The 13,645-nt window shown below is 32.3% G+C and overlaps 1 protein-coding gene and 1 long non-coding RNA gene across 3 annotated transcripts in view; both read right to left on the minus strand.

The window, feature by feature from the left end:
* The window catches only part of LOC118739292 (protein phosphatase 1 regulatory subunit 3B-like), a 337,433-nt gene that overhangs the window by 234,233 nt on the left and 89,555 nt on the right, over positions 1-13,645 (minus strand). The window lies entirely within an intron of this gene.
* LOC118739301 overlaps positions 2,653-13,645 on the minus strand; it is a 58,543-nt gene continuing 47,550 nt past the window's right edge. Inside the window, exons 1-3 of one of the 2 annotated variants that reach the window (XR_004992995.1) lie at positions 13,422-13,563; positions 2,746-2,845; positions 2,653-2,693 (exon numbers count right to left, since the gene is read on the minus strand). This is a non-coding gene — a long non-coding RNA (uncharacterized LOC118739301). Of the gene's footprint in view, positions 2,694-2,745; positions 2,846-13,421; positions 13,564-13,645 lie in introns of those variants that run through there. The other variant, XR_004992994.1, reaches the window with a different exon arrangement.

Genomic DNA, 13,645 nt, shown 5'->3' on the forward strand with positions numbered 1-13,645 from the left:
TCAAAATTTCGGATACTCGTACTTTATGAGCTGGACATAAATAAATTGTTGATCTTTTAAAAGCTAGTCAAGGATTTGTTGTGATTTAAGAGAAGTTTATATAATAAATAACCATTGTAGCGACTTAAAAACCGTACATAAATTTTTTCTCATTTAGTAATTTAAAAACTGCCCATATTTGACATAAAATTTTGGTGTAGTATTTAAATGACCATATTATAGTTTTTAAATGACCAAAAAATATATGTTCAGATTTCAAATGACCAATATGTATGCCACTTTTTTAACTTGTTTGATACTTGAGATCTTTGGACCACGTGAACTGTGCTATTTTTTTTACCAGAGAGGTGACAACTCAAGGGCGAATGACCGAAAATATATGCCCAGTTTTGTATGACTAAACTTTTATTGCCAGCTTTTAAATGACCAAAACTTCGTGCCCAGTTTGTAAATGTCCAAAACCTTATTTATGTCCATTTTTTTAATTGCCAAAAATTAACGTCCTATTTTTCTCTCTTACGTCCATACATATGTGTGCAGGGTATATACTAACAAATCAATATTGAAATCTTCATTTTAAGCGTAAACACGCTCTTCACTTCTATTGGCACAAGATTATGTGTGTACAATAAAAAACATTCATACATATTTGACAATCTAAAAATAAAATTTGCTAACCGCAGTGGGCGACAAAATGAGAGCACTCTATAAACGTTTATACGTGTTTATGTATATTTGTAAAAAAGGACCAAATACAAAAATCAGCAAATTTTCGTTTCAGCAGCGACTGCGGGCGGCGTCTTCAATCGCCTCCCATAACAAAAAGTCAACTCTTCACTGTTTGTGCAATTAATGTCTGAGAAATGTCAATATTAGCGCCACAATATTTGCAAATGGAAAAATCCATACATTAGCCATTTTTAATGTTATACTTTTTAACTTTTAGGTTTTTGCTTAGTACTTACACAATTTGTTTGGTTAGAGCAGTTGACTTAACTAGCTATATGTACATACGTATTTATGTATATACATACATAGATATGTAAGTGGGTATGTGGGCAAGCGAAACGGGTGTTTATTGACTTTGTCATGGATATAGCGAACATCAATCAGTTTCTGTGTGCCAAAAGACAGCGGCGAAAAGCGTGCTCTTGTTTACATTTCATACATACGTAGACATATATATGTATGTATGTATATATGTATACATATATGTATACACATGAACATGTAATCTTACTTACTGCAATGCAAGCGCAGCAAAGTATTTAAAAATAAATCTTGATTATTTAACATTTACTTACAATTTTAATCTGTGCCTGTTTGCATGTGTGTGCATGTGCTTTTCGTTTTGTCTTCGTGCCAATTTCCTGTTACAAGTATCAAAGGCCTCTAAGGGTTAATTGAATCAATTTAATTTAATTAACAAATTAAAATTATTGTAACTATTTTCTAAAATATTTTTGAAATTGAAAAAATTTGCATATAATGTCTACAGATTAATAAAATTGTATGCACACATTTTTTAAATTATTTTATTTTTATTATTTTTTTTTTTTGATAATACCTAGAGGCGCTCATACATTCGAACTCACATACATATCGTCACCGTAAATGCAAAAACACGTAACAAACATTGTCGCTGAAATACAAAAAATCGTAACTAATAAAAAATTCAAATGCAATTTCATCGAATTACAACTCCCCACATCGTTTTATGAAAAAAAAAAATTATAAGTTACGATTTTTTCCATTGCAGTGAAGATGTATGTTACGTCTTTTTGCATTTCAGGTGACCATATGTACATATATACCAGGGTAGCCAACTCATTTTTGAGAACTCCCCGATTTCGAAAATGAAATTCCCCTATATTGCCCCAATTTATATATATATTTTGATATATTGCTGGTATTTATGTTTATTTTATTTTTTAATATGTATAAATATGTCATCTATGTATTCATAAACCAAACCAAACTTTTATTAAGTTTGTTAACAAATAAAGAATAAAAAAGTGTACATATAATATTTGCATACATACGGCGGTTCACAAGTATTATTATTTTTTTTTGCTATTTAATTTGAGTTATTCTTATAAAAATATTCTTTAACAAAACCCGTTTAAATCCAAGTTTCAAGTTTCGTAAAAATTTCGAGTATTTTAATTAGATTTTCTAGAAAAATTTTGAGTATGAAATTTTGTAGCCCACTCAATTCTAATATAAAAAGTGCAAGTTTCAAGTACCTACAAATTTTCGTATTACAGTTTTTTTTTGCAACTCCAGGTTTCTTCCACATAAAATAAATTGTGTTTATTCGTTATATGAAAGCAAAATCTACGCAGAAAATTTAAAAAATCAATGGTAATTTTTAGCCATTTAAACCTTTAATATACAAGAATTAAACGAGCTACAAAACTGCATACGGCTCATTCCACGGTGAGGGGTGAGACATTTGCAGTTAACATTTTTTATAAATCATTATGAAATTACTAAAGCAAAATATAAAAATTATTTACACCTAATTCCTCACAAAAAACAGTTCATCATGTTCAAGTTTGAAGTAGCTAGTGCTTACCGTTGCTTTTTCGCAATTTTTTTTTTTTTTTTGTTGAAAATGCCAGTCATTTTCTCCCATACGAACTATGTATGTATGTTCGGCGATTTTTTATTTACAAGAAAATGTGCAACACCTGAAAAAAATTATATTTGTATATTGGCCTTCAGTTTATAACACATACATACGTATATAATTTCTGAATCACCCTAAAACATTTCCTAAATTCCTTCCACTTCTATTCTCCACTTGCCATTTCCTAGCCGTATATAACTTTAAGTACAACATCTGCAAATACAAATAAAAATTAAACACAAATAAGTTTTCTCTTTCGCCAGCAAAAAAAAAATGCCCTAATTCATTTAACAACTTAAATAGCGCACAACAAATTCATTCTGTTAATTTCGTAAACAAATTTAACGCTAATTGCCAGCGAGCAAGCTGAGACAGGTGGCATTCGCGCGCGCAACACGCCCCAAAGAAAGTGCACCGTTAAATGCATTTATCAAGCAGCACAACTATCTACATACATATGTGTATGTATACATATATGTACATACGAATGCATAAATATGCTAGTCAGCCTCAGAGCGCTGCTGATGCACTATTTGGCACTTGTTACAGCAATAACTTTTTTTTTCCTTTTTATTGCACTTTTGTTATAGTATTTTTAATGGTCGCTCAACAAGTTTGTAACACTTCCGGTTTGCGCTTTTGTTTGGTAGTGAAAAAGTTCAGTCTAACTCTAGTCTAATGCGCCGTGCATTCTATTCATTTTTCCGATGCGTTTGTTCATTCATGCGATTCTCTCTGTTTCATAAGTTGCATTACTCTGGCCGCGAGCATTGCACTCAATTGTTGGCAAGGGAATAAAAATAGTTGTTATTATGAATGTGCATACATAAAATCAAATTTTAACAGAAGAAAAATTTTAAAAATAACAGGTTCTGTGCCAAATTTTTGCATTTGTACTAAAGCCTGTTCTGTTACAAAAAAAAAAACAAATCAAGTTACTGATGAAGAAAATCGATGGATAAATACGAGATAATGAGTGGTCAAATAAAAATGCGCAAGAGTGAGCGGATTGCCATTTTCTCAGACAGTCGGGCGGCCCTTATGACCCTGGCGTCCTGCATGATAAAGGCGAAGCTGGTTAAGGAGTGCAGAACATAGTATATACAGTAATAAGTCTTTTTGAGTACTCCTCGGGGGTAAAATCAGATCAGGGTTGATAATGAGAAGGAGCATGAATTTTGCTGATTCAGAGTTGCAAACAAAATTACTGTGGTATGAAAGGGAGCAAAATCCACAATCCACAACCACAATCTTCGAGAATCGGGTTTTAGGTGTGGCATCGCCTCAGACTGTTGAGTAGCCAAAATCAAGGTCTAAACATTTTTTTTTTTTTTTAAATTAGAAGAGTCTGCCATTACCTTTTCTATAATTAGTATGTGTATTCAAACATAATTATAGGATATACATATACTTTCTTATGCAACATTTCGATAAATAAATGTTGTTTGTTTTTCTCACGCGCAATTCGCGCGATACTAAACCTTCGTTTGCTTTTCATCTATTGACTTAACTTTAATTTGATTACTCGAAACTTTATCGTTTGTTGTCAATTTCATTGCGAGCTTCAGGCAAAGCGTCGACATCCATTGAAGTGCTATGTAAAAAGCATCAGAAATAAATTAAATAAGTAAAAACTAACAAACTACAGTGTTTTCCACGCCGAATAAACATTCGTAAAAAAAATTCTGAGGTTCTAACTATAGTTTTCATAAAATTTGTACAGCTCTGCAACTAAAAAAATTGTACCAAATTGCATTTGGTCTTCTAGAAAAAATAACTTTTCAAATTTTTAGTCAAATTAAATGAATAATCAGAACCAGCGCCTACAAAATAAGCAAAAAGTTCCTGGGTTCAAAAGCAAGTTTCCAACTTTCAACAAAAAAAGCTGCCTTTCGCCTATTACTATCCCCTGCAGTTGAGGTGCGATTCATTGTCTCATCGACATCCAAAAATGTGTTTCCTAATAACTATGCTATGAAAAAGCCTATCATAAAAACAATCTGTCGTCCGGAAAGGGTGTAAGCAAGTAACGATTAGTTGACACTATCGAGGCTACACTGTGCATATGTATGAATATAATCAGTGCCATAATTCAACTTTACCACACAGCTCTATACATAAACTACTTTCATATGTGCATACTATATGTGTACATAGCAGTTCGCATAAATTCATGCATGTTTGCACAATTGGCTCGTGTTGCGCGTAGACAAATTGAGATGACCTTAGGTAAGGTTGGACAGGACTGATTGACTAGCCAAATATTTATGAAATTTATAAGCTGTGCACACAAACCGATTTTTATTACATTTCGAAAGCAAATAATTACTTTGACACTTACATATATAATTTAATTTTGGAAAAATTTTAACTGAAATAATTCCATATAAAATGCTGAGTTATTTGTTAAAGAAAAGAATGGTGCACGTTTATTTAGTTAAATAATTTGTAAGCAAAAAACCAAACCGACTTCAAGTTATGCGGTAACATGCATAAAAAAAATATTCCGACGAATTGATAACCTCCTCCTTTTTTTGGAGCCAATTAAAAATGAAGGTAATCAAAAGATGATTTGATGTAACCAGCCAAAATTAAGCGAGGTCTAATTTTAAGGTCGCATAAAGTAACAATTCAAAATATTCATAAAAAAATCAGAACAAAGAATTATTTTTTTTTTAATGTCAAAAAATTGCGTGATATTTTTTAATCGCTACTTTTTTGTATTTGTTTTATTTTTTTCTTTTGATTAAAATATATATACATACATTTCTATAAATAATATCAAGTGCTGCCTGCTTGATCTCACCCGTTCTAGCTGCTAGGTACTTGAGTAGTTTGTTTTTCTAAAAGCATTTGTCTAATCAGCTAAACTTTTTATATTTTTGCCTCTATAAAAATTTAGTTTTTTGGGGTAATCTAGGACCGAGTAGATAAGCTGAATTGTTCAAATATTTTTATGATGAAAACTAATGGAGAGAGCAATTTGCAAACTAAAAAGAAATTAATACATACATACATATGTATGTATATATGTATACTGGTGGCGGAAATAATAGAGTCACCTTATTATGACAACCTTTGGCTATATTTCTTTGGTTTGTTTAAAGTTTAATATTTTTTTTTTTTATAAAAGTCTAGTTAGTTATACAGCAAACACCATAAAAATCCACATTTAAAACTTTGTACAAAAATAATAAAAATTCCAAACTTTCACCAAAATTTTTAACTTTTTATTTAGAATTTCTAGAACAATTTTTGACATGCAGTTTTATAGCCCATTCAATTTTAGCCGGAGATTTTTGGCAATTTTTTTGTTGACAATGCATTCCTTGACATATAAAAAAAATTTCGAACATAAAAACCTTGTATAGAAAAAACTGCGCGACACCGTCAGAAAAAAATAATAAAAATCAATGGTATTTTGTACCCACTTGAATTTTGCACTTAATCGTACGAAAATTGAAAAGGCTATGAATTTATTAATCTCTCTTCTCCATGGCCATTGGCATTGGGGCCTTCGCTATCTAAAGCCATATCGACTAGGTCTACATCTAAGGGCCGGTTGTTCAATGTTTGGTTATCACTACCGCCCAGTTAAACATCATTATCGACGATTTCGACATCATTCATATAACATGTGATCAATAAAGCAGTCGCTGTATTTAACCGGAGCTTCTACCTCCTATTTGTGCTAATCAGACATTGAACAACCGGCCTTAAAAATAATAACGTCAATCAAACCGTTGATTTAACAGTGTTCCCATCCGCATCTGATGCTGCACTGTCTAACATAGTTCCTCCGAATAACTCGGAATCCCGCATATCAGACATCATTATCAAAAAGTTGGTTGTAATTCCTCCGAGAAGATCAACCTTTGTCTTTATGTTTGCTAAAGGCACTTCTTCGGATGATATAAAGTCATACATATCGACTAAAGTCAAAACTAAAGATGTACACTCTAAAAAAATTTTGTTTAAATTTGCGCATATTAAGATAGGTAACCAGTTTCCTCTCTTAATGAATGCAAATTTACACATCGTGTTAATTAAATTAAACACTCCTTGCTTACTTTTACTTATCATATGTGTGGCGTAGAACAAATTTCAAATTTGATTTTTGAGTTCTAAACATTTGTTGTTCACAATTTCACAGTTAACACATAATATGTTTAAAATTTCCTCTAAAAAATTGTTGTTTAAATTTACGCATATAAAGAGAGGTAACCAGTTTCCTCTCCTAGTGTGTGCAAAATTAAACACTGTCCGTTTACTTTTACATACCAAATTTGTCACGTAGAGAAAACCTACACACAAAGTGTTTAAAGTTGAGTAAATATGAGCTCTTAGCATTAGCGCACACAAGGGCTGGGTTTTGGTGTTCAAACATGTGATTTTATTGCAATTAAAACTATTTTTGTTAAAAGTAATGCATATTTTAAAAATTCGTAAAAAAGTTAAACTTTTTGTTTTTTTTTTCCTATAGCAATCAGAAGCTATGCAAACCTCCGAGTGTATTTCTGCCGTGAAAAACAGCTTCTCATAAAAATACAATCGCCGTTCGGAGTCGGCGTGAAACTGTAGGTCCCTCCGCTTTGTGTGACAACATCAAGGCGCACGCCAAAAGTCGGAGGAGAAGCTCGGCCAAACACTAACATACATATGAGTAAGTGCCAATCTATTATTATTATTAATCAGAAGCTAGAACAAATTGAAACAAAAAACCAAAAGAGCTTCCTGGGTATGTTTATTACGTGCAAATTACGATTTTTGAAAGTCAAACTGACGATTTCTCACTTCAATGACCTGGCCACACTGCTCGCAAGTCTAATTTAATTATTTACTGTCAAAACATTAGAGGTTTGAATACCAAATTAACTGACTAATATTTTATTGACTGCAATTATATTATTTCTTTGACCGAACATGGCTCAAACCGTATATTTTTAAATCGAAGCTCTTCCAAATGAATATCAAATGTACAGAAGCGACCGCGAGGGCAGGATCGGCGGTGGTGTTCTTTTGCGGTGCATTCTTCGATACCATCCGAGGAAGTTAGTGTTCCTGTCATTGAATATACCGAATTTAAATGTATACGTGTACAGGCTAGTAAGAGTTTTGTTTATGTAACTCTTTGCTACATCCCTCCTAATTCTGCCATATCAGTATAAACACAGCTGGTTTCTTTACTTGAGTCCGTAATGCAATGCTCACGCCTTCCAATTATTTGATTGTTTTGGGCGATTTTAATCTGCCACACATTTCATAGAACATTATTGACATCGATGTTTTACCAGTTTCATATACAGATAGTTACAATGTATTTCTGGAGGATATGACTGAACTTTGCCTAAAACAAATAAATATATGTCAAAAAAAGTTTGGAAAGGTCTTGGACCTCGTTTATGTTGATGATGTTCCGAAGATCACGTGGAGCATTGCGTTAAATACTTTAACAATACTGTTTTCAATTTGTTTCGAAAGTATGTACCGAAACGTAATATTGTTCACTAAAGAACTTAAAAATTTAAAAGTAAAAAGTCAAATTCTTTTAAACTGTATAAAAGAACGGGTTTACACAGTAATTACATAAAGTACTCGGTTTTGCGACATAGCTACTTTGCATTAAATAAGAAATGTTATAAGTCATATTTATGTAAAATTAAAAAGAATTTAATTAACAATCCTAAATCATATTATGGTTTCGTAAACTCAAATCGTAACATGTTTGCCCAGTTCTTTAGGCCCAATTATTCTGTAGACTCCTCTACAAGTGTAGACTATCCAACAACTCTATTCAACTTGTCACTAAAACATGGCGTTTTTCCGTCAGCCTGGAAGGAATCTTTTATAATACCACTTCACAAAAACGGCAGCAGGTCTTCTATAGAAAACTATCGAGGCGGAGCGAAGCTCTCCGCTATCCCCAAATTATTCGAAGCAATTATTGTGAATCAGCTGACATATTCTATATCTTCTTCATTTTCACAATATCAACACGGGTTATCTAAAGGAAAATCTACTATCACTAATTTATTGGAGTGTACAACTGATGTCTCAAACGGTTTTAGAGAAAATGCTCATACCGACGTAATATACACCGATTTCATTAAAGCTTTTGACTAAGTATATCACTCGTTGCTAGTCCGTAAACTCGACCTAATCGGCTTTCAGACCAGTCTTCTTCCATGGATCTCTTCTTACCTCTCTGATAGAACACAAAGAGTTATTTTTAAAAATTGTTTTTCCAACATCATTAAAGTTTCTTCAGGGAGTTCCTCAGGGAAACCACCTTGGTCCGATTCTGTTCCTGATATTCATTAATGATATTTCTTCTATAATAAAATATTCAAAAATTGCAATGTATGCCGATGATGTAAACCTTTTTAAAACATTGTCCTCTATCGAAGAAAAGGTATTTGTTACAAGCAAGCAAAAAAGCCAAAGGCGGTTTTGCATTTGTAAAGCGATGGTCAAAAGAGTTCAAAGATCCTTATGTTACAAAAGCTCTTTTTACCACTTTAGTTAGACCTATACTAGATTACGAATCTATTGTTTGGAATCCCTGCTACCAAGTTCATTCAGAAAGGATTGTTTCAATTCAAAAACAATCATTGCTGTTTGCATTGCGTGATTTTAACTGGGATTCAGAATACAATGGCCCCCCATACACTAGTCGTCTAAAGCTCATAAATTTGCCTACACTCGCAAGTTGGAGAAAAATGCTAGGTATAATATTTATCGGTAAATTAATGACAGGCTTGATTAAAAGCCCGGCCCTTCTGGCTGAGGTAAATTTTAATGTTCCCTATCGAGTGTGAAAACACTTGCGTCCTCTGTTTTTGAAGCCACGCAAAACTAATTTTGAACTAAACGAATCATTCCGTTGTTTATGTCAAGATTTTACCTCTCATTCCAGCACGTTTGACATATCGGACTCGATTTTTACTATAAAGAAACCTATCATTTCCACTCTCAATAATTGAAATACTATCTTTAGCATATACAGTCAGCTGATGAATTTGATTATGTGCCGGTTGGGCGGGAGAGGAGGGTAAAAACCGTTGGGAACAATTGATTAATTAATTAAGTCGCCGAGATGCGGTGGTGAGTTTTAGTCAACACAATAATCTAATTTAGTAGATAAGTCTTGTTACCTGACACGGTATCCGATTTTACGTCGGTGGGTAACTGCGCCGTTAGACTACACTTTCGACTCACATCTATAGAGTTGAGTCCAATCTTCGACTCCAGTAATGGTTAGGTATATAAATTCATATGTGGTTTTCTTGTACAGTCTCAAAATCTCACAATCTCAGCCTAAATTTGCGCTGGCATTACCTGTTTGGTAAAGAAATTTGGTTGTAACAAAACAAGGGGCGCTGCACAGTGGTTCGGATCGCAAATCTAGCTGGACGAAACTATTTAAACAAATACTCGTTGATGGATCTTTACACCACTTCTTACCTAGGGGACTTTTGGGTCGCTGATTACGAATCTGAAGTCACTTATCAAAAATTCAAAATGGCGGATCCAATATGGCGGACGAAAATTAAAAAAATTCGGTAGATTTCTATGAAACTGGGTATCTGGGGGGTTTCTGGGTCGCTGATTACATATCTAAAGTCATTTACCAAAAATTCAAAATGGCGGATCCAATATGGCGGACGAAAATTTAAAAAAAAATCGGTAGATTTCTGTGTAACTGGGTATCTGGGGGTTTTCTGGGTTGCTGATTACGAATATAAAGTCATTTACTTAATGTACTTTCTTTACTTCGGAACGAGCATTTCCATCAGATATTTCTTTCAATTTACTAATCACATAATCACGGACACCTTGTTGTCTTTTAGAAGTTTCAGCAACACTCCAAATGTCAAACAACTCACTTCTTAAGATTTTCTTTACCATGACTAAAATTTAAGATCACAGCAAGAAACACAAATAAATTTCAGAAAAAAATTTATAACAGCGCTTAAAGATTTGCATGCCTGTTGTATAATTTTTTAATTTCAGAAAGCAGAAAATTCGCGAGTTACTATTTTTTTAACTCTTACATAACCAAAGTTTTTATAACTCCAAGTATTTTTCTGTTTTAACACACAACCCCTCCCCCCTCTTCCCGGTGGATCCGCCACTGATCTTATATTTATATTCAGATACATTCCTCTTAATAATTACTTTTGAATTTTGAGATTTGACATACTGTCACTAAAATTTAAATATCTACTACTCTTTAATTTATCTTTTTAATTAATCAAAACGACGATTTTTCAGAATAAATTTGCTTATACCAATGTGGACATAAATTGCGTTATGACCTCTGAATCTATAGCGGAATAAGTGTAATTTTTAGTTTATAAAGTCAATTTGCTATTATGCAAATATCTGTGAGTGCAATTAGCAATCTTTTAAGTTAAATTTCAGCTTTTAAAATAGAGTTCTCAAATAGGTGGCGTTGACTTACCTTTTTTTGTTTGTTTTCATATGTTAATGCTTTAATAACTGCAATTTCTATTTGAATGTATTGTCAGGAATGTATTCCAAGTACCATTAAGTATTTTAAAAACAAAAAAAATTTTGACTTTCGTCCAGCTAGATCTGCTATCTGAACCACTGTGCGCTGTCACCTAGAAGCTCCCTTTTGTTTCGATATTGAAAACCTTAAGCTTGAGAGCCAAAACATTGTCAACTTCCCTCCTGCGGAGAATTTAAAGACTTTTATCTGGTCAACGCCAAACAGTCACAAAGCAAAATCGACGTTCTGTACTTGCCTACACTCTAAAAAATTTTGTAGGCAACCAGTTTCCTCTCTTAATGAATTAAAATTTACACACCGTGTTAATTAAATTTCAAATTTGCTTGTTGTTGACTAGTAAACATTTATTGTACACAATTTCACAGTTTACACATAAAATGTTTTTAAAAATTTGCTCTGAAAATATTTTGTTTAAATTTACGCATACAAAAGAGGTAACCAGTTTCCTCTCCTAGTGTGTGCAAAATTAAACTGTCTATTTACTCTTACTTATACAATTTGTCACCGAGAGAACAATTATACACAAAGTATTTAATATTGAGTAAATATGAGCACTTAATGTTTATTATTAGTAAAAAATATATTTTTACTTTAAAATTTTTTACAATTTTAAACATTTCATGTGTCTATTTATGTGTATTTTTAAAACATCTCATGTTCACAATCAAATCTTGAACACCTAGTGCGTGTATTTATTTTATTTTATTTATGCTATTTTTCACTAGTAGTTTTACATGCACTTTTTAGAGTGTATCCGATGTACATATGTACATTAGACTGCATCACCAAAAAAAGTTGCGGTTTTTCCGCCGAGACTACAAAATTTATTATATTTTGAGACGTCCACCAAAATATTTCGGAAAAATATTAAGATTTAAGCGAGCTGGACCGATTTGAAAATACCTCAAAAAAAAGTTTTTTATTAATAAAAATAGTTTCTTAAAGAACTTTTTGAAAAAAGTCCCATCAGATGACAAATTAGATTAAGCTTAAAAAATCTCCATAAAAATATTTAAAAATCTTTTCAACGGAATCGTAAGAATGAGATTTTTGATGCTGTTTTTTTTTTACTTTTTTCAAAGATTGATTTACCAAAGACTTGAATAACTGGGCCAAAAATGTTCTGATTTAGACTTATTGGATCTTAGTAGAAAGGTATTTTCACACTGTTTTTAAAAAACCACGCCAAAAACACGTCATTCGTGTCCCATCTTGTTTTTTCGAATACCAACAGATCTTAATTCAACTTTTAATGACGTTCGTTCATCCTACCTTTCTCTTCCATTCTTTGAATGAGTTTATTAAGTCTAAATCGGAAGAGTTTAGGTTCAGTTATTTAAGTTTTTCCTATACCAATCTTTGAAAAAAGTTAAAAAACAGCATCGAAAATCTCATCATTACGATTCCGTTCAAAATTTTTTTTTAATTTTTTTTAACTATTTTTATGCAAATATTTTAAGCTTAAACCGTTTTGTCATTTGAGGGGATTTTTTAAAAAAAAATCTTTAAGAAACTATTTTTATTCATAAAAAACTCCATTTTTGGAGGTATTTTCAAATCGGTCCAGCTCACTTAAATCTTAATATTTTTCCGAAATATTTTGGTGGATGTCTTAAAATTTAATAGATTTTATAATTCCAATGGAAAAATAGTACCGATTTTTTTTTGTATGGGGAGTGATGCAGTCTAATGTACATATATGAGAAAGCAGTCGGTTATGACTGGTTAAATACCCAGCAAGAAACCTCTTTTAGCTATGTTTAGGAGGAGTAAAGATCAGTTTTAGCCATTTGTAAAGCAGCCATTCTCGCACAGTGTGACGGCGTGTTCTAAAGAAGTCAATAACTTCTCGGAGGGAGCTAAAAGTAAGGTTGCAGGAAGAATGGGCGGAAATGGGGCAAGGCTATACACTAGAATTAATTAATTATATTCCAAAACGTGTAAGTGATGTTATTAAAGCCACGGGTTTAGCATTAAATATTATTCCCTAACATTTTATGCATTTATTTGCAAGTATTTGGCTGCATTATTAAGAAAACCGAATATTAATGGCGTGTGAAATTCTGACTTTTTTGCGTTTTTGGTTTCGTTTCGGTTTTTAACCATGCAATTTTAGCAGCGAAGTAGCGTACCATAAAAGGAAATGCGTGTCATAAACTATGATGTGAAATAAGTGCGATTTTTATAGTTTCTCCTGTAGAAATTTAGTAAAAAAGGCATAGTAATGAAAAAACCGAATTTAAAGTTACTCACTGTATGTGTGTTTGTGTGTTTTAGTCTTTCCAATACCAAAACTAAAAGTCTTTTCAAATAACTATTTGACACGATTTCATCACCCGTTCCATTTGCCGAAAGCCTATTTAAAGCAATAAAATCCAATGACGCATTACCTATCTTATCGATCCCCAGTCTGCGACTACCCTTGAGCGAATGATATTTTTAGCAAAAACAAAAAATACTATAAATTTTAAAATATA

The sequence above is a fragment of the Rhagoletis pomonella genome, unplaced genomic scaffold (genome assembly GCF_013731165.1).
Source record: "Rhagoletis pomonella isolate Grant_MI unplaced genomic scaffold, Rhpom_1.0 Rhpom_scaffold_00005, whole genome shotgun sequence".
NCBI classification, from domain to species: Eukaryota; Metazoa; Arthropoda; class Insecta; order Diptera; family Tephritidae; genus Rhagoletis; species Rhagoletis pomonella.